Source organism: Corvus brachyrhynchos, unplaced genomic scaffold (assembly GCF_000691975.1).
Source record: "Corvus brachyrhynchos isolate BGI_N302 unplaced genomic scaffold, ASM69197v1 scaffold142, whole genome shotgun sequence".
Lineage (NCBI taxonomy): Eukaryota > Metazoa > Chordata > Aves > Passeriformes > Corvidae > Corvus > Corvus brachyrhynchos.
This window is the reverse complement of record NW_008237226.1, coordinates 8,411,231-8,438,670: the sequence shown is the minus strand read 5'-3', so window position 1 is coordinate 8,438,670 and position 27,440 is coordinate 8,411,231. Positions and strand designations below refer to the sequence as shown.

General features: G+C 36.7%; 1 long non-coding RNA gene across 2 annotated transcripts in view; it reads right to left on the bottom strand.

Moving 5' to 3' along the window:
* Window positions 1-27,440, bottom strand: part of LOC108445453 — a 370,042-nt gene that overhangs the window by 331,339 nt on the left and 11,263 nt on the right. For both annotated transcript variants that reach the window (XR_001860308.1, XR_001860310.1), the window contains exon 2: window positions 23,961-24,123. This is a non-coding gene — a long non-coding RNA (uncharacterized LOC108445453). The remainder of the gene's footprint in view (window positions 1-23,960; window positions 24,124-27,440) is intronic.

The following is a 27,440-nucleotide window of genomic DNA, read 5'->3' as shown; positions in this document are numbered from 1 at the left end:
CCTGCTGACAACTTTCGGGACTTGATTTCAAGGGAGTATAAAATTCATCGTTCAGAAGTACTGGGTAAGATGAGAGTAGTAACTTAACATGGAGGGGAAAAAAAAAAGCCACAGTCTATTCTTACAAATGAAGCACCAGCATGCAAACTATTAGGAAGAATGCTTCACTATGCAGGCTAACTAAAGATTTCCACACTATTTTTTATTCAATACATTGTCTGAGACTTCAGGATAAACATTCCTCTTACTGACAATGGAGCTGCCTGAGAGCCAGATTTGTAGTCTTTTCCATTTTTTATGAAAAGGACTTTATGAACCATGTTCCTGTTCTCAGCTGCTATTCATCTTCTGATATGTAATTATATTTGCAATTGCACACAAGTAAGTTTCTTTTGTATTTCTGATGATTCTTTTCAGAGATCTTGCTGTGTTAAGTACTATAACCTCAGTGGTCCCTTGCACCCAGCTACCTCTGGTGACCATTTATCTTTAAGCAAGGTTCTGTGTGATTAAATTGGAGCTTGACTCCCATTCCCCTGAAGTGAAACATGGAAAAGTTCCTTATATGTACTTTGCATACAGACATAACTGTTTGTACTCTGAATTCCATGCCTACATATCCAATGGGTACACAAAGACAGATAACATTCACTATTCAATTCTTAATGGATTATGATGGATATTAAATGAAAAACTTATTCTTGGTAATCCAATTCTACTGAACTGGCATAAGAATTCTGCAATAGTTTCCACAGCATGGAAAAACACATCAAAAGTAGAAGCAGAGGTATAGACAGGAAGAGGTTGCTGGCTTCTGCTCAGTAAAGCATAAACTCTGGGTCTTTTATATTCATAAAACGCTGTTGTAGTCCAAAGAAACAGGGAAAAGATGGAAAGAAAAGTCAAAAATAGTATCCCTACAGCATTATTTTCCAGGGAGACAGAAACTGTATTCATTAAAAAAGTTTACAATTTTGTTTGTCAAGATGGATATTCATAACATTAACTCATTAACTGCTCTTTGGTAGAATGACTTAAATAAGTTAAATACTTTTTATCATTTCTCCTCTTCAAAGAACTGTCTTTGTCCCAGATCATCATGCATGAGGACAAAACAATATTTTTCAGGAAGATTTGTTTATCTTCCAATTTCATGATCTAAAACTTGGGAAACAAAAATTAGTTTATTGGAAAATATAGATTAGGATGGCAGGTGAGAATGCATGTAAACACACACATATCACCACTGATTTGATCTGGTATAAATTTTCTCATAGGAGAAAAGATAATACATGCTTACCAATAAAGACAAGCTTATCCACAGTGTAGAGTGACTGTACTCCATGCCACTTACATTTCTCCATGGGCATGCCTGTTTTGCTTGCTATTGACCTATCACATTTTTGGTAGTTGTCTGGTTTAATTCTGACCAGATGGTTTCAAGAAAAGATAATTTCCTTAGGTTACAAATTACAGCTGTGTCAGTTTCTAATTTTTAAGTTGCTTTATGTTGTTTATTTGCTTCATATTTCCTTTACAAAAAGCATAAAATCAACATAGCATTACTGTGGCTCAGACTGAAATCCCTCCTCCCCAAAACATTATTTGTGCATCGGAAAAATATTCCATCTGCTGATTTTCATTTCTGGTGCACAATTATCATTAGCAAGAAGCCACAAATGGCATTTGAATATTGAATCAGATTTAGGTAAATCTTTCAGACTGTATAACAGCTGGTATATCTACTTAGTCTGAACACCTGTCATTGGCAAAAGAGTCTTAACTAGAGGATTTTTTGCTTAATTTATTCATTTCCAGTTACACCAACTTCTGAGTAATAATTCAGGTACTGGGAAAAAAACCTCAACATAGAATTATAGAATATAATACTTGGAGTTGGAAGGGACCTATTAAGGTCACCTATCCTCACTCCCCATCAGTGAGAAGGGTCATCTTATCAGGTTGCTCAGAGCCCAGTCCAATCAGACCTTGAAGGTTTCCAGGCATGAAGCATCTACCACCCTTTTGGACAACCTGTTCCAGTGTCTCATCATAATTTTTTATGCCTCAGCATAAAAAAAAGTCTGCCTTATATCTGTCTTCACCTGCCCTTATTAGCTTTAAACCATCACCCATTGTCCTATCACAGCAGGCTGTACTAAAAAGTTTGTTCAAATCTTTCTTATAGGACCCATTTAAGTACTGAAAGGCTGCAGTAAGGTCACCCCAGAACCTTCTGTTCTCTAGGCTGAACAACCCCAATTCTCTCAGCCTTTCTTCATAGGAGACATGTCCCAGCCCTCTGGTAAGTACTGTGACTCTGCTGGACCAGTTCCAACAGGTCCATGCCTTTCCTGTGCTGCAGACCCCAGAGCTGAAACATTACTCCAGTGAAGTCTCATCAAAGCTAAGTAGAGGGGAAGAATCACCTCCTTCGACCTGCTGGCCATGCTGCTTTTGATACAGCCCAGGATAGGGTTGGTCTTCTGGGCTGACATACCTGTTGAAGACCTTGTTATTATTCTTCGTAGCCCTTGCCAAGTTCAGCTCCATCTGTGCCTTGGCCTTCCTGACCCCTTCTACACAGCCTGGCAGTGGCCCCATACTCTTCACAGGATACCTGTCCCTGATTCTGCTGCCTGTGCATTTCTTTCTTGCCCTTTAGTTTGTCCAGCATGTCTTGACTGAACCATGTCCATCTCTTGACCTCCATTCCTGATTTCTTATTCCAGGGGATCAAGAGCTTTTTTATTCTGTGGAAAGCGCCCTTAAAGATCTACAAGCTCTGGTGTGCTCCCTTATCCCTGAGGACAGTTTCTCAGGGTGTTCTACTGACTACTTCCTTGAACATCTGGGAGTTTGCTTTCTGTCTGCAGGACCTCAACAGCTTCCCCTGGGGACAGTGGTCCTGCAAAGGCACTGCTTTTCACAGTGACAGGTATTAAGGCAGCCTGGGGGAGAAAATTCATCAAAACTTACTTAATCTAATTGAACCTGGAAAAACAGTTTGAATATTGATTTCTGGCCCCTTGACCTTTTTGAAATAACATAATTGGACCTTAGGAAGGAAAAGATGCACACTGCTGATGTAAATAAAGATATTTATTAGATCTTGACAGAATATTTTCAATCTTCTCCTAGTTTTATAAATTAGTTTATTAATTTTCATGGCAAGGAATATACAGATTATCCTCATAGTTATTAGGCTAACTTATAAAATGTGTATTCTATTGAGACAAGCAAAGTATAAATATTCAAAAAATTCAAATGTAAATCTATGTTCAAGCTGACACATCTGAAATCTTTCTCAGATACTTTACTAGAGAATATAAAATTTTAAAGAATTCTTAAAAGGTAATTCTAGACCTATTATGTAAATTAAGGCAAAAGAAAAATCAAGTTGTTGGTATTACTGAATATAATTTACCATTAGCAAAAGACTAATGAGGGGCATATATGATTGCTTATTTAGGCATGTTTACACCATTAAATAATGCAAACAGCAGTAGTGGTCAGAATTTATTCCATAATAATAAAAGTTAAATATATCATTTTCCTTACAGAAAAAAAGGTTCTGATCTGTTATTTATATTTTAGAACTTCTGATCAATTGTCAGTTAGTGGATTTCCTGCCTCCAGGTGAGGCATTTGTGACATCACCATGTTATATTGCCTCAGAAGACAGAGCCATGAATGATATGGACTTGTACCTTCCTTCAAGTGATTGTAATACTGCTCATTCATTCTGGTTTCAAAATCCAACTGAATAAAAATCTAGTCATAAACTTGCCATATAACAAGATTTCCCCAGACATCGCTTTAAACCAGCAGCTCTTTGATACATCAAATAATAGTCACATCATATTTCCTTTTCCCCATTCAGTCATTAAGATATTATTCTGAGAAAAGAAAGTGTGATAAAGATTTATTTACTTTAAGCTTTGTCATATCTGAAGAAAAATCACTCATCCTCCAAAAAAACCATCTTGTTACAGCTAGAACATAAATATCTTTATTCATTTGGAAAAAAATTCACTTTACCTTACAATCATTCACACCAATAAAATAAGAGTTACTGCACATTCTCTTCAGTGGAGAACCATCTAGAAGCAGATTAGGACCTCAGAACCCAGACAACAAGAGTTCAAAATCAATCACCTGAAGACCTGATCAGTACTTGTGCATGGCAGGAAGATATGCTCACAATGGCAGCGCCAAGCTTTTGGCCTTTTGGCCTGTTTAGTGCCATAAATAATTAGGAAAATTTGCCCTGAGGAGGCAACAAAGGTATCTGATATAATCATTAAAGATTAGAGGACTGAAAATTATTCTTAGTAGCACAGCTACACAGCTTTTACACCGTTGTGAAGTAGGTGGATACTATCATGGCTTTCCCAGATAACAACACCAAAAATATAGTTACAGTTCAGGGTATAAGCAGCAATAATTGCAGTCACAAAAAGTCCACCCTGTTGTGGCAAGAGGTTTTGTTACAGGGAAGCATTTAACTATTAATTGTACTGATCACTCAAGGTATTTTGCTGGTTAGAAAATTAAAACAATAGGTATATCATTATTCAAGGCCATATGTTTTTCTCAAGGGGGAAAAATATCCAAGGCATTACTAGAGACTTTATTTACATTATTAGGCTCAAGACACGTTTTCACTTCCTTTTTGTATTTTCAGGTATTGCTACTATAATTCAAATAGTAACTCAATTATGTCTTTGTAAAACCCTCAGTGTTTGTCCTCCCTAAAGATGACTGGACTTGTTTGTGGCAGAACAGTGTCACCAACAGCTAAAAAAGACTTTGAGGTGTTCAGAGCCTGCTCCTTATCAAAATAGTTTCCAGGATTACACTTATTTGATAGGTGAGAGCAGTGCTATTGATCAAACCTCTCAATCAGCTGCCAGACAAAGGGAAATCTACATAAACCCCACCTGAGGGGATACAAACACCAGAACAGCCAGCGTCAATGCAGTGCAGCAAACAATCTGGCTACTGACACTCTTACAGGCATCTGCTTTTCCCCTGGCACATAACATATCAGCTGCTCTCAGATCTAAGAAAATGTACAATTCCTATCCACTTCTTCCAATGGAAAAAGAACTACAGTCATGAAGATTTCTAGTCATTATTTTAGGCATGTTCAGAGGTTAAAGAGACCGTGGCCCAAATTCTGTCATTTTTATGTATATCCATCTCAGCATGAGCATTGTAGCTGGTTTTGACAGCAAAAATAGTTTATTTACATGAAGTTTAGGAAATTACTTATTATCAGACAAATTTTGCTGTGACTCTACAGTGCCAACAGATGGATAATTGTTTGCAAATTGTTTATAAATAGTCAGAAAGTAAGCTTTGAATATTTCACTGCTTTGCAAGGAACTTGCTATAGGTACACCATAATACTGTGAAGAGATTAATCTGAATTATATAGTAGATGACTCATTTCAGATTCAGAATGGGGTAGAGGGGAAGCAAAGGCCTTGTTGACTGGCCACAAATGGAAATGCTACATAAGGCAAATAAATGAAAGGAACAGCTCTGCTCCATTTCTAAAATAGAGGCTGCAGGCTCAAACAGAGCAAAGAATGGAATCAAAGTCTGGGTAATCTCAGTATCTGAAAATGTGTGAAGGGATGTGGAATTGAAAGAAGCTGCACACAGAGCTGAAAGAGCTTTGTTAGCTGCTATTACTGGACGTTCAGCAATGAGGGGCTGGGACAGAATTCACCGCAATTTATTATTAGAAGAAAATTAAATTTTGAGAATCACTGGGATCTAGTCAATGTAAAATGCAATCCAAAGTATTTCAGGATATTTATACCATAAGAAGTTTTTCAAAACATTTCTCATTTCCTAGTTACTAGAACTAATATTAGCTGCACGTGAATGTCAAATGCAATTCCAATTCAAGTATTTTTTTCTTAAAACAATATCCCAAATTCAATCTGCCCTATAAATGGTTCTGGTAAAGGCAGTTGTTTCAAATACCAGCATACCAAACCACATCTCTGCTGCAGAGGAGACAGAAAAGAAGTATGAGGAGAGAATTTATGTGCTCCAAATATAGATTGGATAACCCCTTCTCATTCTTCCATTGTATGCCACTCATCTAAATATCTCCTTTTTAATTCCGTTCTCAGTATCCTCCCCATAAGTATTTTTATACAATTTGAAAAAAAAAGTGCTTAGGATTACATTTGTCTATCCAAATTCAGACAGAAATTAAAAGCTAGCACTACTTAGTTCACATTATATGAACCAGATTTTACTGCAGTTTTAAAATGCTACAGAAGGAATTCAATTGGACTATAGGGAGAAACGGAAAATTATCTGTCAGAGGTACAAATAGTACCAGATTTTATGGCTCTATCACCCATGTCTCTCCACTACTAGTCTGTCTGTCAGGTGTGTTGGAGAAGAATGGTGTGTATTAGAGTGAGAAAGGAGTCTTCCCTAATCTGGCTTTTCTAGGAATATCACATGGGCACTGCAATTTAGAGCAGCACAGGAACTGATCTGGGCCAGTGAATCCAACACCTTTGAAAATTCTATATCCATAAGGAGACCTATAACAGCATCCTGTGGAGTCTGTTTTTTCTTTGACTTAATGGAATATCAGTGCAGGAACTAAAAGAGAAACTTCTCAGAGAACCTGTTAAATTTTGTCTATAGAGATATTTTAGGGTAGAAGAACTTTCCTAATAAAGGAAGAGGTAAAACTAAAAAGGAATGAAATCTTGCCTGTGGGAAAGTGAGAATAAGAAAACACAGTGATTTTTTTATTTCCTTTTTTAATTATCCTATATGTTGCAGTAATGAGAAAGAGTCAGTCCATTACAGATCTTTGATATTGAGAGGCACTAAAAATGCTTCATCTGGACTTCTTTTCAGTAAACCTTTGGCTTTCACATCGTTGCCTTACATCTGCGATTTCCAAATCATTATACTATTGCCAAGCTATTGTACACATTTCAGGATGCCAGCCAAACTCTAATAATGGCATCATTAAGAGAGTGATATTGCAATGGTAAGTGCTGTATTACTTTGCTCATTTTGGCAATCAATGATGTCAGTAATATCCTGTTCCTTAGGAGGCCTAATTAAATTCTTTCATTGAAATAATCAACATTCGTGTTCCCAACCACTTTGCAACTACAGTAATTCTTTGTCTGCCAGCTGTGAGAATTTCCTATCCTACCCTCTCACATCAGCAAACCAAAGGGAAAAAGTTCATTTCACACTTATAAAATATATTCATGATTGAGGTAGGTAATAGGCATATTTTGCTTGTGATACTAAAGCTTAAGCCACAAACTAAGCTTGGAATAGACTCAAGTCAAAGAAATAATTTATCAAATTCTGAAATTTAACATACTTAAGAAAGTGTTTTCAGAAACCACTATCTTTTAATTAGTAGATCAAACAGCCAGTCCACTCACTGATGCAGGGAGAATACCATCAGTTTTGATTTGGATCTAAAGTAACCAAAGAAAGTAAACAGTAGAATTTAATTGTATCAAAAGTCACTTGCAGAAGGTTTGCATGTAAGTAGGACTCCAGATCATGAATTCTAAAATATGAAACTAGCCCTAAACCATGCCAGAAGAATATATTAAAAACAAAGACACAGACTATCTGAAAAATAAAATAGAAAGAAATGTTCTGCTGTGCACTTTTGACCCTCTTTCTACCAGTGCTACACTGCATAATGGCTTGAATCTAGAGCTAATAATAATTTCCTCCATCATGCAGAATCTCGTGTCTGAACTTTAGTCTGGATCCATTGCCAAGGAGAGCCATTAGCTCACTGTAGATACCCAGAGAAATTTTCTGTCTAAGTTGAACGTATGATGCCAAAAAATTCTGTGTAGGAAATGTGAAAGAGGAACATGAGCATTCTTATCTGCCTGGGATCCACAGCCTAGAATTCTTTTCTGGAATAAAAGGACTTATTCAAAAGATCCCTTTAAAGAAAGACTCATGCTTTTCTTTGTATACGGCTGGGAGAGGATAGATATAAGCCTCCTTCTTCAAAGCCCCACACAGGAAAGGTTTGACACCCCCCACCTCCATTTTACAGGAGGATAATGGAAGTCACCTTGCATCCCATCAACTGATGTTTCAGTACTGTGGAGAAAAGAATGCAGGATTCTACATGCAGAAAATCCCAAGAATCATAATAAATTTTAAATTATAAAGGACCTCTGGAGGTAGTGTAGTGCAACCTCCTGTTCAAAGTAACCTAATATAATTTCTGAGAAACTTGATCTAACTTCATAGTCAGTCAGAGCTTTGCCCAGACAAGTTTTGAAGATGTCCAGGGCTGTAGATTCCACAGCCTATTACTTTTCTTGACCATCCACAGTGAGCAGGCTTTTCTTTCTTTAAGTACAGTTTTGTAGCAGTGTTCCTTGTCCTTTCATGGACGTCTGAGATGAGTCTAATTTTATCTTGTCTATAACTGTCCATTAGGTACTGGAAGACTAAATTTGTAGATCTTAAGTCTATGTGTCCCATTTAAAAGAGTATCCAAATGCTCAGCTCAACATTATTTTGGATGCACAGGGGAAGGAGAAATGCACAGTTCAATGCAGGAATGGTTAAAATTTTTCCATATACCATAAAAGATAATTTTTTTTTAAGTTTTTACTTTTCACTTTGATTCACAATGTGGTAATAACTTCTTTCTTGCTTTTTGCAGGGTTACTTATCAAGTGGAAGGCATTTCATAAAGAGCTAATTGGAGAATGTCATATTTGTAATTGGAACAGTCTGTATTGACTTTGCTGACAACATGATAAATCAATGTGCCAAAGCTGGGAAACTAGCTACTTCATGGGATCCACTAGCAAAAAATTCATGAAACAAGTAAAACCATTCAACATTTTGCATATTTGTGCAAAGGTTGTATAGCATTCAACTACTGTTAGCTGTTCTAAATCTTGCAGATTGTGTGCTTTAGAGTAGGCTGGAAAATTGGAAGATGGAAACAACTTCAGCAATTTCTTCAAATTCAGAAAGATGTTCCAATATCAGGAACCATTTTCTTTCCTGCTTGGTCCCTATTACCTGAGAAGATATCTGTGTATTTGACTGAAAACGGTTTAGTAATTAGGCCTCAAAGAAAATCTTAATGCCTATATGTCATGTTTTCATAAGCTGATAGTGAAATTTCTACAAATTCATCTTGGAGCCACTGTGTTCAACACATTAGCTCTTTGTGACAGATTGCATGATGGTACATACTACATCTGAAGTTAAGGGCTTCCTCTCTAGTCAAACCTATCTCAGTTTAATTAAAAGTGTGATTTCAACTCCACAAGACCAGAAATGTGATAACTTTGCCTTCTCTAATTTAATTCACACTTCATTGGCATTTTTTAGGTAATTTTCATCTCAGGTTAAAACAACAGACATCAAGACTGCACTGAGTGCACCTCATGGATGGACTAACTCAAATCCCTTTTAACCAATACGAAACTACACTGGTAAAACTTCAGTGTGTTACACACTAACAGGGTTGGTAGCTGGAGCAAAAAAAAAACCACTAGCTGGCTCTTAAGTTATATAGTCAACTGTGAAAGCCTGTATGTCTAAAAAAGAAGCTGTGGAGAAGGTAGCAAAAAACCAGATCAGCATTGCCTAAATAGCATAACAAAGATTTCCAGTTTGTACCATCTGAACCTTATTTTCACAATTCCTTGAACATACTCTCACTGTTCTATTTTTCATTCCACAAGCTGTGTCAAATATTAAACATATTAATCCACCTACTCTTTGGTATAGTACAGTTTTCACAGCTGAAGTACTTAATTAGGCTTTGATTTGCAGTTTCTAATTAGTAGCAGAAGCAACAAGCTGTAGAAACAAGCTGTAGTACAGAACTACCAGATTTAAGGAGGCAAGAGGCATAATAATTTAAATTACTCATATTTATTGTTGGATCCTAGTAATGTAATCACTTAGGAAAAAGATATGAACATATTCTAGGCAAATCACCAAAAAAAATATTATAATGTAACTTAATTTTTTTAAATGAAGCTTAAAAATTCCTGTTTAAAAATCCAGATTTGGAAATCATTTTTAAAATCTATATTACAAAAAACTGAGAAAACAAGCATAATTTCTTCAAGTGTATTGCTCTATCTCCTAACAGATATAGCATATGCAAAAGGAAGGTTGGGATGAGCAGATAAATTATTACACTACATATTGACAGTTTCTGGTATTAACTAAATAGAAGATCTTTTGAGGTATTACAACTGTGTGCACATTGTCACTATAAAAATTTTCTTCAGCTTCCAGACCAGAGGATCAAGGAGACCTGGATCTGGCCTGAGATCATCTTAAACACTGAGGAATGGGCTTAGGGATAATTTTGCCTTGTTCTAATCTTCAGTTACTGAAGCAGGATCAAATTATCACGAAGATTTTTGTTCATTGTAATATATTTTTGTTATTACTACTTATTCCAATAGTCTTGTTCATTTCCTCCTTGAACTGCTAAATACATTGATTTAAGGAGTCAGCGCTGCCAGTGCAACAGTTCCTTTTGCTCTGTATAATAAGAAAAGATAAAAGATAAAAATTTGAACTACAACACTCTTCAACTATTGAGTTCACCTTTATTTGCAGCTTTTCTAAAGTAAACACAGCCAGATTTTAAACTGCCTTTGGGTTAAAGTGTTTCTCCCTGTATCATTTCTTGTCACCTCTCTCTGACCTCTCCATAGGCCTTCAATATCTTTTCTGAGACTGAGTAAGAATCACAATTTCACTGCTGAGATCAGATTGTTGATTTATTGGTATAGCAGCATTATAATGTATTCCTTACTATTCCCCATCCAAAACTTTATTACGAGAACATCTTGTTTTGATTTTGTACAACTGCTGCTCATTAAACCAGACCCTTCATCCAGCTATACTCCAAAAGAGACAGGCCTATTTCCTGAGTTATTGCAGGTAAAATTTGGAATCCTGTATGGCAACCCAAAAGTTTATATAACAGTTCTAGAGACATTTAAAGATATCTTTTCTCTGGTCTAGAACTACAGGAAATAAATATTGTTTTCAGATGTCCTACAGGTCATAAATATCAAGCCAAACATGTCATCCAGAAAGCAATTCAAAGTAGAAAGTAAATATAAGAGATGGATTTACTGGAACTGAAGAGCTCTGACCTATCCACTAGGACAAAAAAGTATATGAACTTTTCCTTTCAAAGAATTTGGTTCATGCAGAGATGAGGCCATATTGGGAAAAAAAAAACAAACATCAGTTTTATTTCAGGTCTTGATGAGTAGAAGAATGCTTACCTAGGTTGCAGAAGCTGGAAAGGTAGACAGCTGGAACTTGATGCACCACAGGCACCAAACTGTCATCGCATTTGATGAGTTTGGTGCCTGTGGTCCATCAAGTTAGCAGTGGAGTTAGATTTCATAGTAGTGTATCCAATATTCTGACATGACCCATGGCTCTATGAGCTGAGGACTTTCTAGAGTTTTGAGTCTCCAAGTCAGAAGTGATGTAGAAAAACTTGAAGAGATCAAAAGCTGTCAAAATCACCTGTGTTTGAGAGTTTGTGGAGGTGGGAGAGGAGGTAGCTGGTGGCAATCTGACTGCAATGTAGGTGGGAAGTAGATGAGTACTTCCAACAACCTGAAAGCCAACTGTTCTTCGTGATGCCAAACAGTGTAACAAGAAACAGTGGTTGCAAACCACAGTGTGGGAAATTCAGATTGGACACAAGGAAAGATTTTCACCGGAAGGATGAAACCCTGGGGAATGGCGCCTGTACACCTTGTGAAACATCTGCTCTCGGAGGCTCGGAAGATTCTGTTCAACAAAGCTGATCTGGTTGAGAGATGTCCCTGTGCACAGCAGGAGTGTTGAACCGTATCTTTAAAAGTCCCTTCCAACCCAAACCATTCCATGTTTCTATGGATCCAAATACGTTTTTTCTTCATTCAGAAAAACATCCTAAGTTTACTCTTTTGTCCTTACTCATTTAGAAACACCTCTTTCTTGCAGAGTCCAAATTGAAGCCAATAAACTTTGTAAGCAACAAATAGGATTGAAATTCCTTCCCACTGTCCTCCACAATACTGCACAATTCCTGCAGTCATAACCCATACAAGCTAACGTTACCTTATTGGCTCAGACACCAGCAATGGCATTAATGTAGCAAGAGAAGAGCTCAGACACACTTTGCAGCCACCTCTGGGAAGATGTAACTATATTCTCAACAATATCTAACACAACTAGGTTAAAGTAGACAGAATTTGCCTACAGTAAGCTGGAAATAATTCCTTTCAGTAAGTTTGAAATAGATGCACTCACTGTTAAATGAGGTAAAGTGACAGCAGAAGTCAGTTCCCACTTCAGACATGACTGCAGCTGCCTGGGCAGTACATTTCTCACAACATTCTCTGGTTAGAATTAACCACCTTTAGATTCTGTCAAAAGTGGCTCAATTATAGTCCCAAAGTTTTCATCCTTCCCCTACTTTCATGCATTTAACATAAAATTATATTAATGCCTCTTACAACCAAGCTGATTTCTGAACTATTTGCAAACAGAAAGACTGGTCCACTTTCCCCCAAGGACACCATGTGCATCAGAAGAAGAAGCACATCATATGGATGTTGCAGTGCTCTCATGCAGTTTACTGTCTGAATGCACTCAGGAGGCTGGTGTCAATCTGTGCTACACTAAGAAATCCTTGAGAAAGCACAGATTTTCTCACTATTTTGAACCCACTTCTGTCATTATTTTTTGATTTTGTCACTCTTACTAATTCCAGCAAGGACATTTGGGACTCACAGAGTGGGGGAAGATGATGTGCTATTAGAAAAATGAGTGGTGCCGTGCTATATTAGTGCACCTGAAAGAAGCAATACTAATATGCAGAGCAATCAGAGACAGACTGTGCCAGTGATGAGCTTCAACTGAAGGCTTTGCAGTTACTCAGCAACTGAATTACTGAGAATTCTCTGCCCAGAATAATGACCCAATTCCTTATAATATCATTATATGAATGCTCAGCTCTCCATTTCCTGTCACCAGCAAGACGCTACAAAAAGAGAAATAAATAAAAGCTTATGTAACCAGGTAACAGTGCAACACTGTATTGCCATTGCTAACAGACCATAAGCTTCATGAAGAATTACAAGGCTTCAGGACTCAGGCTTGTCAGACTTGCTCTGTTTGAACTTTTCTTGACCTGCCTCTGGTTTTATTTTACTTAGTTTAGATGTGACATCAATTTCTTGTATTGACCACAAGTCTATGGCTAATTCATTGTACTTTTGTTTATCTTTGTAGAGTGAACTTTATGTCCCTTCATTTACAAATCAATAACAAGCAGTTGTCCTATGGAAAATAGGATATCTACTACTCTAACATGATAACATAGTGCAGAGAAAAACAGGACTATTACAACAAAAGTCCTTGAGTGGTGAAGACAGGATGAAGTGAAGAGGGACACAAGAAAAGGATGCTGAAGGTGAGGGGACATGCTGGCACTGGAGGTCCCTTGACTATAAAAAACTTACTCAGTCAGTTAAAGACATGTGACCTGGAGTTGGACAGAACTCATTTTAGGGGGTAACAAAAAACAGTGTCTAACACAAGGAAAATCACCATATATAGTAAATTTAGGTGTAGTGGAGAACTGCAGACCAATGAAGACAAATGAGAGGCATAAAAGCATGTTAGAAAATGTATAAAAATCACTCCTGATCAATCCTAGAACAAGTGAGAAGAAACTATCTACACAAACATATATTCCTCATGGCAAAATACTCAAGATGATGACAGTTCACTGTAATGCCCCATCAACAGCATCAGCATGAAACCATCAACCAGAGCATCAGTAGAGACATGAGGCTAACACATGAAATGGGGTAGGAACAAGGAATTGTGCACGTAACAAGTTTACCTATAAGTATTACTTTCTTTTTCTATTAGGACTACACATAGAATTTCTTGAATTAGGCTGCTAAATTTTCAGGCATGATAACAATAAATTCTTAACTATATATGAAGGACATGTTTCTACTGTGCCTGTAAACAAGAATTTGAGTGTAGCAATGAGCAGAAAAGAACACCTCTATGTGCTAAGAATAAAAAAAGCCACCTTTCTGGAGTAGGAGTACTCTAATTTCCATCAATGTTGAATATACACAGATTACCTCAGCCAGCTAATTTAATCACAAACAGAGACCATATTTATACTCTCAATTAAGATGAGCTATGATAGCAGCAGTTAAAATGTAGTATGATACAGACAGAAGGTAGGTCAGAAAGTTCTGGTTACATTTTGATAGAATACAACAACCTGGAAGGTTTCAGTGATATCAAAGCATATTACATTTACGTCTGGCTACTAAAATAATTGCATTTTGTACATAATTAACCTCTAATATTCATTGCGATGATAGATTTTAGGATCACTTAATAAGATTCTAAGAAATTGATGAAGGTTTAAAGCAACAAGCACATCTCAAGAAGAATAAAATGGACTGAAAACAGAGATTGTATTTCTTCTGCCAAATAGCAGACTCTCATCTGAAACGAAATGGCACAGAGCCACTGACATCCATTGGGGGTGATCTATTACAGGCATAGCAATTCACATGTTGCAGGGCACAAAACAATCTCTAGTGGAGGTTAAGGAGAATCCCCATTTCTGTTATTCTCTACCATTACTTGTTTGCTTGCCTATTCCTCACTGTTCAAGACAGTACTCTAAACTATAGAGACAACTCATCTGATTCCGTAGAGCAATGAATAAACATCCAAACACTATCCTGAAGACCTAGAAAAAATCCTATGGTTTTGGTTGTGAAAACCACTGTTGATCAATGACACCTGGTGCATATGTTCTTGCACTAAAAAGCTCCATCATGTAAGAGCAGTCATTCCTCTGCTTAAATTTGAGTTACCACATAACTTATTGTCCTTTTCCTAATGAAAAACTGCCTCAGGCAAAATAACAATTTAGCACATAACCACTGATAGAAAAAGGCATTTAAAGAAGGTGCTGAAAAGAGAGACATTTATAAAATCTTTACTTGAGCCATAAATAATAAAGCCTACATTTTCTGTAATTTTATGTAACTGTTTGATGAATTTAGAATTACCTTATTAAGAAAATAAATTCCTTCATGTAATTATTACTACACAGTTACCTAGATGTCCTAAATTCTTTTAGGATTCATTCAAACTACACCTAATAACAAGGAGAGGAACACACAGAGGTAAGTAGCCTTTCTGATATCAGTTAGAAGAATCAGTACGCATGTAAGCAAGGTATATATGACAGAAATAAGATTTTTATATAAATCTGCTAATGCATAGAGCTCAGTCTGTCAGAGTCAGTGAGAAAAAAATTATCCATATCCTATAATAAAAGCAGGTGTACTATATATAAATTGTGGTCAAAAGTACAGTATGATTTCTATTCTTAACTATGTAACAGTGTTTTCTGGTAAAATATTGGATATTAACCTAGCACAAGGTGCCCTTTAGCACAGGGAGACAAGAATTTCTTTTTCATAATATTTCTCTAGGCCAAATATGCTTCAACTTTCAGAAGTCAGCTACCTGTTTTTCCAGTATACATTTTCCACCTGTGATATTTCTATGCCAGAAATTTGGGTCCAGAGATAATCCAATGCTACTTCTGGAATAAAGGGAATGGAGATGTCAAGTTTCTGAAGACAGATTTGATAGTTCTGAGAAACAGAAAGCATGCTTCCACTAATTGCTACTCAATTTCATAACAAGAAAAATTAATAGACCACACGCAGAGCCCTGCAAAAACACAGCAGCTCGTCATAATGCTCTTTCAATAACAGGTGAACCTTTTTGCCTTTAAGTTGCCAATTCCTCTTTGCTAACTGTAAAGCAAAGCTTTTTGTAACCTCTTGGTCTAATTTGATCACAGCTCAAAGACAGGCACTTAACCAAGCACTTGGTAACCTAAAATGCTATTTGTGTACTCAGGAGAGCAGCTCAGGAAAACTTTCTGAACTGGTTTAGACATTGAAAACTCCTTGGGAATCAGTTTCAGGCTTTTACGGAGCATCAATAGGAGAAAATAATGGTCTTTCAACAAGGTAATATTGTTTGTCTGTCATTTTGCAAGAGTCTGCTTGTTCGAGCACTTTGGCAGTAAGGTGGGGATGGCATTACTGGCATTCCCCTGAAGCTCATGTTGGTCCTCTCTCAGCTGCCACAGCTGCTTCCTCTGCTGGATCCCTGCATTTTCATTTCCTCTGCTGCCCCCCTGCTCACTCAAATCCTCTATTTATAACAGAACAAGGCATATGATTTGTATTGAGTATTAAGATAAGCCAGTTTTGTGCCCAAATAACATTAATAATCACACAATCCTGAGTTAAAGCCATCATCATCTATTTATTCACAACCTTAAATTTGCACAGGGGTACTGAATTCATCTCCAGCTGTTGACATAACTGGCAACAAAGTCAATTAAGGTTCTCCATATGGAAAAGAAGGCAGAATCTGATGCTTAGTTTTCCAAGCTTCATTTCTAAGACTCTGCCTTCCTTCCACAAGGAGCAATTTGAGTAAGTGGCTTCTCTGTAGGCAGTCTTCAATAGCCTTGTCAGGAAGCCAAAACAAAACAAACAAATGAAACAAACAATACAATGAGAAATAATGGCTAATGAACGGGGAAGTGCAGCAATCTAATCCTATCATAATTTTCTATTTTTATACACTTGGGGCAAAATCCAGAAGTGATGTGAATCATTCAAAATTGATATTGGTCCTAATTCTTGCTGTCTAAATCTCTCTCAGTGAATCAGAGAGTCAACTGGGAGGGGTGAGGGAATCTATCTAGTTGAATATTCACCTCCCAGTTCTTATTTTTGTATAGGTGGGTGTTCTACATGCAAATTCCAAAACATTTTTTTAAAAATTCTGTATGTGCACATAGATATATAGATATATGTATATACATACATGCACATCAATATATATACACATGTACACACACAGACAATACAATGCATTTGTTTTAAAAGCCAGATTATTGTTTTACTGTCCCTAATCACTGCAGTACCTAATATATACAACCTGTATATAGTCAAGGAAGAAACAAGTGTTGTTGAGCAGTTAGCACAGCAGCAGTAGCATTGATTTTTGCAATGCACACAGGTTTTACTGAGAAAAGCAGCAGAATTAAGATATTCGCCACACTTTGTCTGGCCTGCACTTAAATTAGTTGCCCACTGTGGGGTCAGCTGTTGTAATATAACCAGATTTAGGCTTTTCTCATAGGATTGTCTAGAAGGTAAACAATGTGACATTCCCTGCATTTGCCCTAACCAACAAGATGAACAGTTTTATATTTTCTGTTTCCATAATTGTGAACAATCAACTTACTTCAGCAGACACATGGAGAAATACCACAGAGAGCAAGAGATATGCACCACCACCAGCTTTTCAGGTCAGCATCAGTTCTGGGGTCAGATTCTTGCCCGTGCAGTTCTGCTTGTATGCCCTTACTGCTTTGCCTTCCTTTTGTTATTTCACTCTTGTCACATACTGGGCAATATTTGGTATAGGGTTTTTTGTTATTTTAAAAACAAAATATTTAGGCAATAAGAGAATTGTATTCTTCTTCATTGTACCTCTAATGGCTGTTGGCAATTCTTTGTTTGATGAAGGCTTGGCAATCATTAGGTAAATTTGGCCCCACTAGTGAATAAAATGTTTCACTTTTTCTTCCTGAGTGGGGTCTATCCGGGAAAGAAAAATAAAGCTGGGTCTAGGTACTGCTGAAAGAAGAACAAAAATTCCTTTTGTACTTTTTGATTTCTGCTTTGTTATGAATCTTTCCCATTTCATGTGGCCAGTAGGTGGGTTTGGTGCTCTGAACAGTAACTACAATCCTCTCCAAACTGGACAACCTCTTAAAATTTGTCATGACACAGTGTCATTGGATTACTTTTGACCTTAGAGGAAAATAGCCCATGATTAGATGATGCTCTTGCAAATACAGCTAGACTTAACAAAAGTTAGATGATGAATAATAGGGGCAAACCATGAGAATTTCTTCCTGTAGGAACAACAAATATGAGAATATCTCTTCTAGAAATCAATCTGTATAAAAGTATCACTCTTACTTTACCCATACTTACAGTACAATGACAGTTCCTATACTCTGACAATGTTCTCAGATAACTGTAACAGTATTGGGAATATTTCCACTAGTCAAAAACTTGTTAGATGTTAATATCTCTGTAATGGCCTTTGACACAAAGCATGTTGTCTATTAGCAGAATACAGCACTTTCTTAGTGAAACTAACTGTTCAAGAGGGAGGTGATATCTGGGCCCTGATTTCTCATACTCTGGTGGGAGGATTTTAAGGGGCAAGGAGTCCTGTTTTTTTAATTCTGGTTTAATAATTGGTAAACCAGTTATAAGTCTATCCTTACCTATATTTCAATAGTCAGAATCAGTCTCATTGAATAATTAGTGAATTTTTTTGCGGAGCTGACTCGGGAATGGAAGAATTTGTTTAAACTATCTCTTTAAATACCTCCAACAATTATGCATCATTTCCTTGACTGTTGTGTGGATGTTCTTTTACTCCCTCATACTTACAATCAGGGAAAAGAGATATTGATCACTGCTAATGAAACAAGTGTGACAGGCAGATAGGTCTTATTCTTTAGCGCTCTTTTCTAATCTCAGACTACAAATTGCATAGCCAGGTCAGCTATTGAATAACATGCATTCATTCAATGACTTCTAATTGCTTTTCTAAGTATAATTTAAAGCATTCAGTCATAATAATTTCATAAAATTCTCATTAGTTATACCACAGTCACTCTCGCTTCAAAATTAACCTAAAATATGTGGGAGGGAAACAGATCAAATTATTTTCTCATAATTTTGCTGTTTAAGAGTTTTGTTTCAAATTTCAGCCAGCAAAGAAGCCTGAACCCAAAGCTTCCTACTCCCATCTTTATCGAACTCAAGGAACCCAAGTCATCACTTCAGTAAGTGCTTCCTCTCATGAACACAATGACTTAATTGACTTTGTCTCAAATTTGTAATCTGATATAGGAATCTCCTGTTCACTTCAGTCTTTCAATATGTGGGTATTTCTCATAAGCCTTCATACTTTTAATTAGTAGTGATGAATATTTCTTAGATGTGAAGGTTAAGAGGTGTAAATTGACCATTAAGGAAGTTTTGTCAGACCAATGTAAAACCATATATTGGTAGGAAAGTAGCTTTAAATTGAAAGAGGACAGATTAGATATGAGGAAGAAATTCTTTACTGGAGGAGTAGTAAAACAGTGGAACAGGTTGTCCAGAGAAGCTGTGGATGTCCCATCCTTGGAAATGCTCAAGGCCGGGTTGAATGGGGCTTTCAGAAACCTGGTCTAGTGGAAGGTGTCCCTGCACATGGCAGGGGGTTTGGAACTGGGTAACCTTTAGGTCCTTTTCAAATCAAACTATTCTACAAATCCATATTCAGGGTTTTATATAAAATTGGCTTAAATTTTGATACTGTGTAACATCCATGACTCCTACTTGCATTAGAAAGATTTTCAGAAAAATTATGCTACTTTTATTGAGGCACCATATGTCATGGGATTTATTCAAGGTCTGTACACAATAGTGATATAGGACTTGTTACACTTCAACATGAAACATTAAAATAATACTACAATTTTTAGGGACTTTTTATACAAATGAAGGGACTACAATGACAAAAGATCAAAGAAAACCAAAGCTGTAATCGCTCCTGCAGAACCTCACCCACAAGCCAGGTACAAAGTCTCTGTCTGTTAATTGGAGTTTACCAAAATCAGTCCATATATATGTATGTATATATACGTATATATGTGCTGGTATTTCCTTTTTCCTACCTGTCTCTTTCTAAAAAATAGCTTTTCTGTTTGCTTAAGATAAGCTATTTACCCAGCTTCAGCATGGCTTACATTCCTTGTGTTTGAGAAATACTAATTCCCTTTCCAAAGAAATGAAAAGTCAGACAGAGTGTGGTACCGTGTCCTACAAGCCTCATATGAGGCCTCCATGATTTGAAGCACTTAAACCAAGGTCCTCTCTAGAATGGAAAACCAAACCCTTGCTGTCCAGTCCAGCTCATTAATTAAAAGACCCTTCTGATTTTATGGTCCTAATTAAGAAACCTGTAACTTCAAAACTCTTTCTTTTTTCCTAATAGTGTTTCTGCTGCCTCTCATTGGTTGTTTTTTGGATAAAGGTTGAATTATGTGCTCCTTTGAAAGAGCTGCCACTTCCACTCAAGCACTCATCAACATCCTTAAATAAAGTTTTTTCTCATTTGAATTAGGAGAACTGGAATCATTTGGTGACAAATATAAGCAAACATGGGGTGCAGGTGTCCCTGTTAATTCACCCACAAATATCACCGACTTTCTATTTAACCTCTCACCCTTTCAGCTTCCTGGGTTGATATGAGCTAAGGAAAACAGGAACCATTACCTTTTCACCTTACACTTATCATTGTTAATAATAATAATACCTTATTATTGCACATAAAACTGCCTATTGTAATGAACACTGGAATAACACTTATTCCATTTAAATAATACATGCGTGCCCTGGTTTTGGTTGGGACATATAATCAGTACCTCGAGAATACATAATTTAATTTTTTTTAAATCACTGGGATTTTAGTTATTGTTATTTTTGTCGACGGAGTTGAATTTTATGGTCATTTTCCACTTGTTTTCAATCCAAACATATCTTATTAATATGTGGTAATGCTAAGCCTTTTGTCAGATATTGATGCATTCATCATGTTACACAGGCATACACCCATTATGAACTTTTCTAACCAGCCAGCCTGTAAAAGTAACTTTTTATCAAAAAATCTTGATTCTTAATAAACTTGCCTTAACGTTTCAAAAATTCAGGGAGTATGGAAAGATCAGCTTGGAGTAAGGATTTTGTCTTTAATTCAGTGGGAAAAGCAGCCTGCTGTTTTAATGAATAACCACAAATGACTGCTACACTAGCAGATATTGATTTCAGCAGGGGCTACTTGTCTCCTAGGCTGACATTTAATATCTGTTAAAGGGATTTTTCTGCTGACTGACTTCAGCAAAAGCATTACATTAGGACTTCAGCCAAACTTGTTGGTATTAGTAATTCTCCTTGAAAATATCTTTCAATCAGAATTGCAAAAAGCCAAAAGCAAGGCTAAGTTTGATTTGGCAAAATTAGAATGAATAGCAGTAGAATACAGAAGAGGGGAAAAAAGCCTCAACAATTAATTCCAATAGTTTTCTACACTGCACATAATAAGTTAAGAGATCTCCTAATAGAAAGCATCCTGCCCCGATGGTGTTGCAAATACACTCTGCACTCCCATGTCACTTGTTACGTCTGTGTGAGTGTAGCTGCATAGTCTCCTGTTCAGATAACAGGATAATAGATAACAGGGATAACAGCTGCCTTGTCCTGTAAGAAGCAAAGAGCATGGATTCACAACACAGTTCAACACATGCCCTTGTTTTCCGCTGTTTACATCAAATGAGCAACTCTAGTTTACACCAGTTTTTATTCATCCTTCTACTACATTTGAAGTATGAATCCAATCTTAACCTGCATTTTTTTCCTGACTTTGGTAGTTTTCCTTCAGCCTTACTTTAAATGTTTCCTCTGCTCTGGCTACTCAGATGCATTACATGTTCACATGTCTAAATCTAAAACTGAAAGTTTTGTAAGAATTCAAACAGAGGATATTTTATTTTTGTGATGCACTTAATTTCTTTTCTGCTTTTTGATGCAGTCAAAACCTATAATGTAAAAGCTGGCATCAACTTTTCAACTGAGACTTTCCTGCACCTAGAACTGGACTTTTTGACCTTCAGAGTCTGATTCCCAGAATTCCTTACCTTCTGCCACAAATAGACTATCACAGTAAATTTCCCTGTTTCTACCTTAGAACAAGGACAGTGAAAAAGAAAAAAATTGCTATGGTCTGAATAAGATAGCCCAGTATCTTACAATGAAAGGATAAAAGTGTTATCTGAAAGATGAGAAACCATGTTGAATACCACTTTTCCTAGTTTGGTAGAAGATGAAGGATACAGGGCTTCCAAATTTGAGGCAACTAACTCAACCATAATTTTTATGTTTTAGGAGAGAAAGATGTCACAACTCAACTCTCAATTTCTTTTGCAAGAAAGACTCAATGACTAGCCAGGGCTGTGAACTTTAGTGATGGCTATAATTGGATTTGCTTATTTTGAGGTTTTTGTTTGCTTTATACTTTGTCCACTCATAATGTCTCTCTCCCCTAAAGGAGCATCAGGGTGAGATGAATTTCTGTGGACCAGGGCTCAGGCACCTCTTCAGTTCTTATCTGCTCAAGACTACCAGGTGGGCCAGATAGGAAAGTCACAGAAAGGACTGTGTGCAACTGGGTGCAGACAGCCTCAGAGAGGATGTAGATACCAAAGCTTCCAGCATGTAGTTTTGTTGCCACTCAGAAAGTTACAGAGCTGGCTGGAAATTAGGACCTTCCACAAAGGTGAGTAAAAAAACTGCTTATATGATCCCTATCACTGTCCTTTCTCTGACTTACTCAGAGTTTTCCACTTTAAACAGTTCTGTTGCTAGTTTTCTTTGAATTCTGTTTCTACTAAGTCTGTATAAGCATCAATGCTTTTTTCCCTGAAGTGTGTTTTTTCATTGCTGTGCCCTTGTGTAAAACTCATATTTTGATTTTGCTCATGCTACCACAAAGCTAATAGCATTTTAACACACTTTACACTGTCATGAATGATGACAAAACAGCAAGCAGTGATAAAACATCTCAATAGATAGGAGATTTCCTGGGAAACTGAAATTGTCTGAACTTTTCCAGAATCAAATTTAAAATATATAAATAAAAAGTAAATGGTTACAAGACTTTTTCCTTCCCATGATGGTTCTAATAGGATCTCCTCTGAGAATTTGCTGTTATAGTTGGCCAGAAATCTGGATGAATGTCCTCTCCACATTACCATGTATTGTAATACTCTCCTGCTGTTCTGTTCCAGATTAAAAGAAAATGGGAAACAAAATAATACCTTTTATACAGAAATGTATATAACAAGATTTCTTTTCTATCACTTTTTAAGAGGTGAATTTCTTGGAATTTTGTCATGAAATTTTGCCAGTGAGTCTGCTTTTTATTTAGAACAAATAAAACTATATATAAAAAGCCCAGAGGAATACTGCAGGTGAAAGGGTAAATTCCATTTCTAGGACATGCTGTTTCTGATTCTAACTTCATTTCCCTAACAACAGTTGAAGAAGTTCTTAATGAGCTTTACATAAATCCATTTTACCTAGTTAGAGCAGCAAATCAGACGTAAATGTTTTTTAAGCTACCACAAAAGACCATTTTCTAAATTGGACTGAACTGATGATGGCCATGATATCTTTCAGTATAACTATAGTTGCTTCAGTATAACTGAAACAAACATACAGAATGGTGGGTTCTGTTTTATTTTTTCATGTATTTTAGGGCCAGAAATTCTCATGTCTGAACCCTTCTCTAAGACAAGAATACAGAGCCTCATTGCAGCTCCAAGTTCAGCTTGAAGTTCATTGCATCCTCTGAAAAAACAACCATCCTTGATGCTAAGTGTGCGATGGCAAAATATTTTTCTCAACGATATAAGGGTTTCTTACCTACAGTTTTAGAAATATGAACCCTTTCCTGTATTTGACTGACTAGCTCTAAACCAGATCTTGCTGTACTGCTGTATTTATATACTGCTAGGTTAAAAGCTGACAATTATCTTTTTCCAGAAACTTGATCCTGTGTTAATTCTCCTCAAGTCATCACTAAAAGACATATTGGAAAAACTTAATAACATTCATTTTCCTGAGCCTCTCAAGGCAGGTGAGACTCACCAGGTAGTGACCCTGGACCACCCCTACTATTCCTTCTAGGACACCTTCTAGTTTGGAGAAAGGGCTGTTCTCATGCAGGAATGAAAGGCAAAACTGGAAATATTCTGTGTATGAGGCCAGATTCCATCTTGTACAAGGAGTAGTTCAGTGTTATATTTCCCTGCTAAAAAAAAAGAAAAAAAGGTGGTGTGAGTTATTATTCAGTGTGCTGTGATCACAAATGTGACACATTTGACTCATTTTCATATGCTCTCTTCAGACTTTTTATTCTTTCTTCTTGTTCTTTTGGTTCTTGTAAATGATAAGAATGTGTTTTCTGCAACAGATGAGGAACAAAGCTATTTTTTCATTCATACATCACGAGTAGGAGGTAAGTAGAAAAAAGGCAGATCATTTCTCAGGCACTTTAGCAGATCATTAAATAGCAAAATAAAATATTTATCTAAGTTTCAAGAGCTGATAAGAGAGCAGGAACAAATAATGAATTAATATTTTCTGCAGAATTTAAATATCTGTTATTGTAAAGTTTCCTTAAATTTTATTGAATTTTCCAGATTACTGTTTTTTTCTGTTTTAAAACACAATATAAAACAGAGTTCAAGCAAGTACTACCTAACTAACAAGTCTGCACAATATACAAGAGAGAAAGAAACTCAGTGTGAGAGTGAATGACAACAGGAGAAGCACTTGGATATTTACCAGAAACCAATTAAATGCTCTTAAACACGGTTTTTTACAGCCCACTTCTCTGCTGAAGAACACTATATTACAAGATTTCTTCTGTGCAATTCTTTCTGGTACAAGGATTTTAATCCAAAACCTGCTAAACCCAGTCCTAATCTGTATATTCACCGAAGATCGGGCCTTATATGAGCAGAAAGGAGAAAAAGGCTTCTGAATTTCTTTTAACACTTGCATTATAAAGGCATTTCGATCTGTAGGACAAAGACACCCAAAAGAGCCAGCTATGATTTGCAGTTTCTAATTACTTGCTCTAGGAGAGCAGGAGAGCTCTGCATCTCATTTTTTTTATATTTGTGTAATCATCTCTTGAGAGCAGTTCCCAACATGAGCAACACTCCCCTGTTTTCATAACATTTCAGAAATGTGCTGGCCTATTGCCCCTTCCACCTCTCCATCCTCAGGGCACTGTTCAGCTCAAATTGTGCTACTGAGAGTGAATTTGGCCCTGAGCACTTTGCCAACAATATATTAGCTACGATCCACATGTTATAACTCAAGCATGGTGACTCTCTATCCTGCAGTGCTACTGTGCCCCTGGGCTTGCAGCTAAGCACTTTGCGATCTCAAGCACTCCTTCCATTAGCTACAGGGCTCAGGGTGTTTTAGTGATTTTTTTTCCTCCCTTTTCTTACGGTATGTGCCTTTGTCTTGTTGTTGTTTTCAGCTTCTGGCCTCCTTCAGCTATGGAAAGATACAGATTTGTTTATGTGCAGTAAAGCTGCTGCTTCCAACGAATAGCTTGCAGTGCAGAAAATATGAGAATTTCAAAGTGCTCCATTAGTGAAACTTTCTCCAGTTCAGCTGCCATGTGGGTCTAATATCACCAGTGCTGCTTTTTATGTTTTTCCTCAGAGTCTGTGCACTTTGAAAAGTACCATAATTTTCTATTATATTGGATCTTTCTTAGTTAGAAAGATGGAATCCAGAAAAAAAACACACCTGAACAAGAAAAAGCACGCATGAACAGTTTGGTTGCATATTCAAAGTATATTTTACCAGGGGCTCTCTGCATGTTATGCAAACAGTAATTAATTACTCATTCTGTGAGGCACACACACATTATGATCTAAATTATATAGCTGAGGAAACTGAGTTTCACCAAATATCAAGGTCTAGCATTTCCAGAGGCTGGTTATCCACTGGTCCCAACAAATGCAAATACCTTCCTGCTAGGCTGCCCATAAAAAGCACTGCAGATCTGGAAACAAGGCAGGAGCCCTAATTCCCAGCCCTATATTCATTGTTTTTCCTACAATTAAAAGAAAATGACACTGTTTATGATGCTTGCCTTCACCCATTTAAGAGATCTTCAGTTACTGACCACGGCCAAATCAACTACTGTAACAGTTGTTTTAGCACAGACTAGTCAATGCTTATCATGGACTGTAAAGTTTTTCTGGTTTCAAGAACAAGCATCAAGAGACTGATCTCCATGATTCAAGAAAATAGCAAAGTTAAATCCTGTCTAGTGAAAAAAAGAAACAAAGTTTTTCTAATCTCTCTGACACTATTCCATGCTGGTGGCAAAATATTCTGCTCGAAGTTCTGCAGCTAACAATATTTCAGGATAGGGGAATTTCAAGGGCAGTTTCTTCTTTTTAAGGTTAGACAATTCTACTTTGATCTTAAGTGCTTTATGAAACAGGAAAAACTCAGAGGAAAGTCTTCTCTCGCTGCCCAAGCATTAGGGTGTGATCTGCTTTAGCCTTTTCTGTGGTAAGAGGTATTCACTTGGAATAAAGCCTGGAGTATATTTGCTATTCACATGATGGAAGAATGTTTTGTGTTTGTAACCATAGATACTGGGGCTCACAGCATCCTTTTACACCACTTTCTTACATGGTGTGGCATTTTTTTTCCGTATTTTACGATCTGATTCTCAAGAAGAAAACATTAAAGATAGCAAGTAAGCCCAGGGAGAAAAAAAAAGAAAGGTATTTGTTCTTCATGCATACTTTTGGGATCTGATGATGAAGGATTTTTTTTTGTGATTCTGATGTGATCTGGTGGTTCCATCTTTTGGATAAAAATTCCATTTCCTTTTTATCCAGCAGCAATGCATTACAAAAGAAAACATCCATCACAGAAGCACTGGGATATGTAATTTTTGCAAGTCCTGGTTCTATTCCCTGCCACTGTGCTAGATATGGAAAAACCATGAAGTTTATATGAATATAGTTGCTGATATGATTATAGGGATGCATGTTGTTTGAAATCTGAAGCCTTTAGAATATATAACATTTCACTGAACATATGAATTAAATACAATTTCCAACTTTCGTTGTTCACTTTTGTAATAAATTATGAAAATAGTTCATAGTTTCTGCTACACCATTTTTTCCCTTCATCAGGAAGATATGTTATTTTAACAAGGGATGTGATGTAATAATCTTTCTCACCTGTTTTTCCTTTCTTTTTAGTTTTATTTTTTTTGGAGAGGAGGGGAGCTGTGATGTGGAATCAATAAAGAAAGGATGAAGTTATGCAGAATGGAGGATTTAATGAAAAGCAAAATACTATTCAACCATTCACTTCTCCAATCTGATATTTGTAACTAAATGGAGTTAGAATGTTGGCATCATCTCTTTGCATGTGTGAATTCAAATGAATTATTTTGCCATGGAGAACATTAGTTTAATTTTGTTCCTTAACTTAAAGCCCTGAAATCCCTGGAGATGTTTACGTTATGAACCGTTCAGGCTAGATAGCATATCTGTCTTGCACAGCACTGAACAC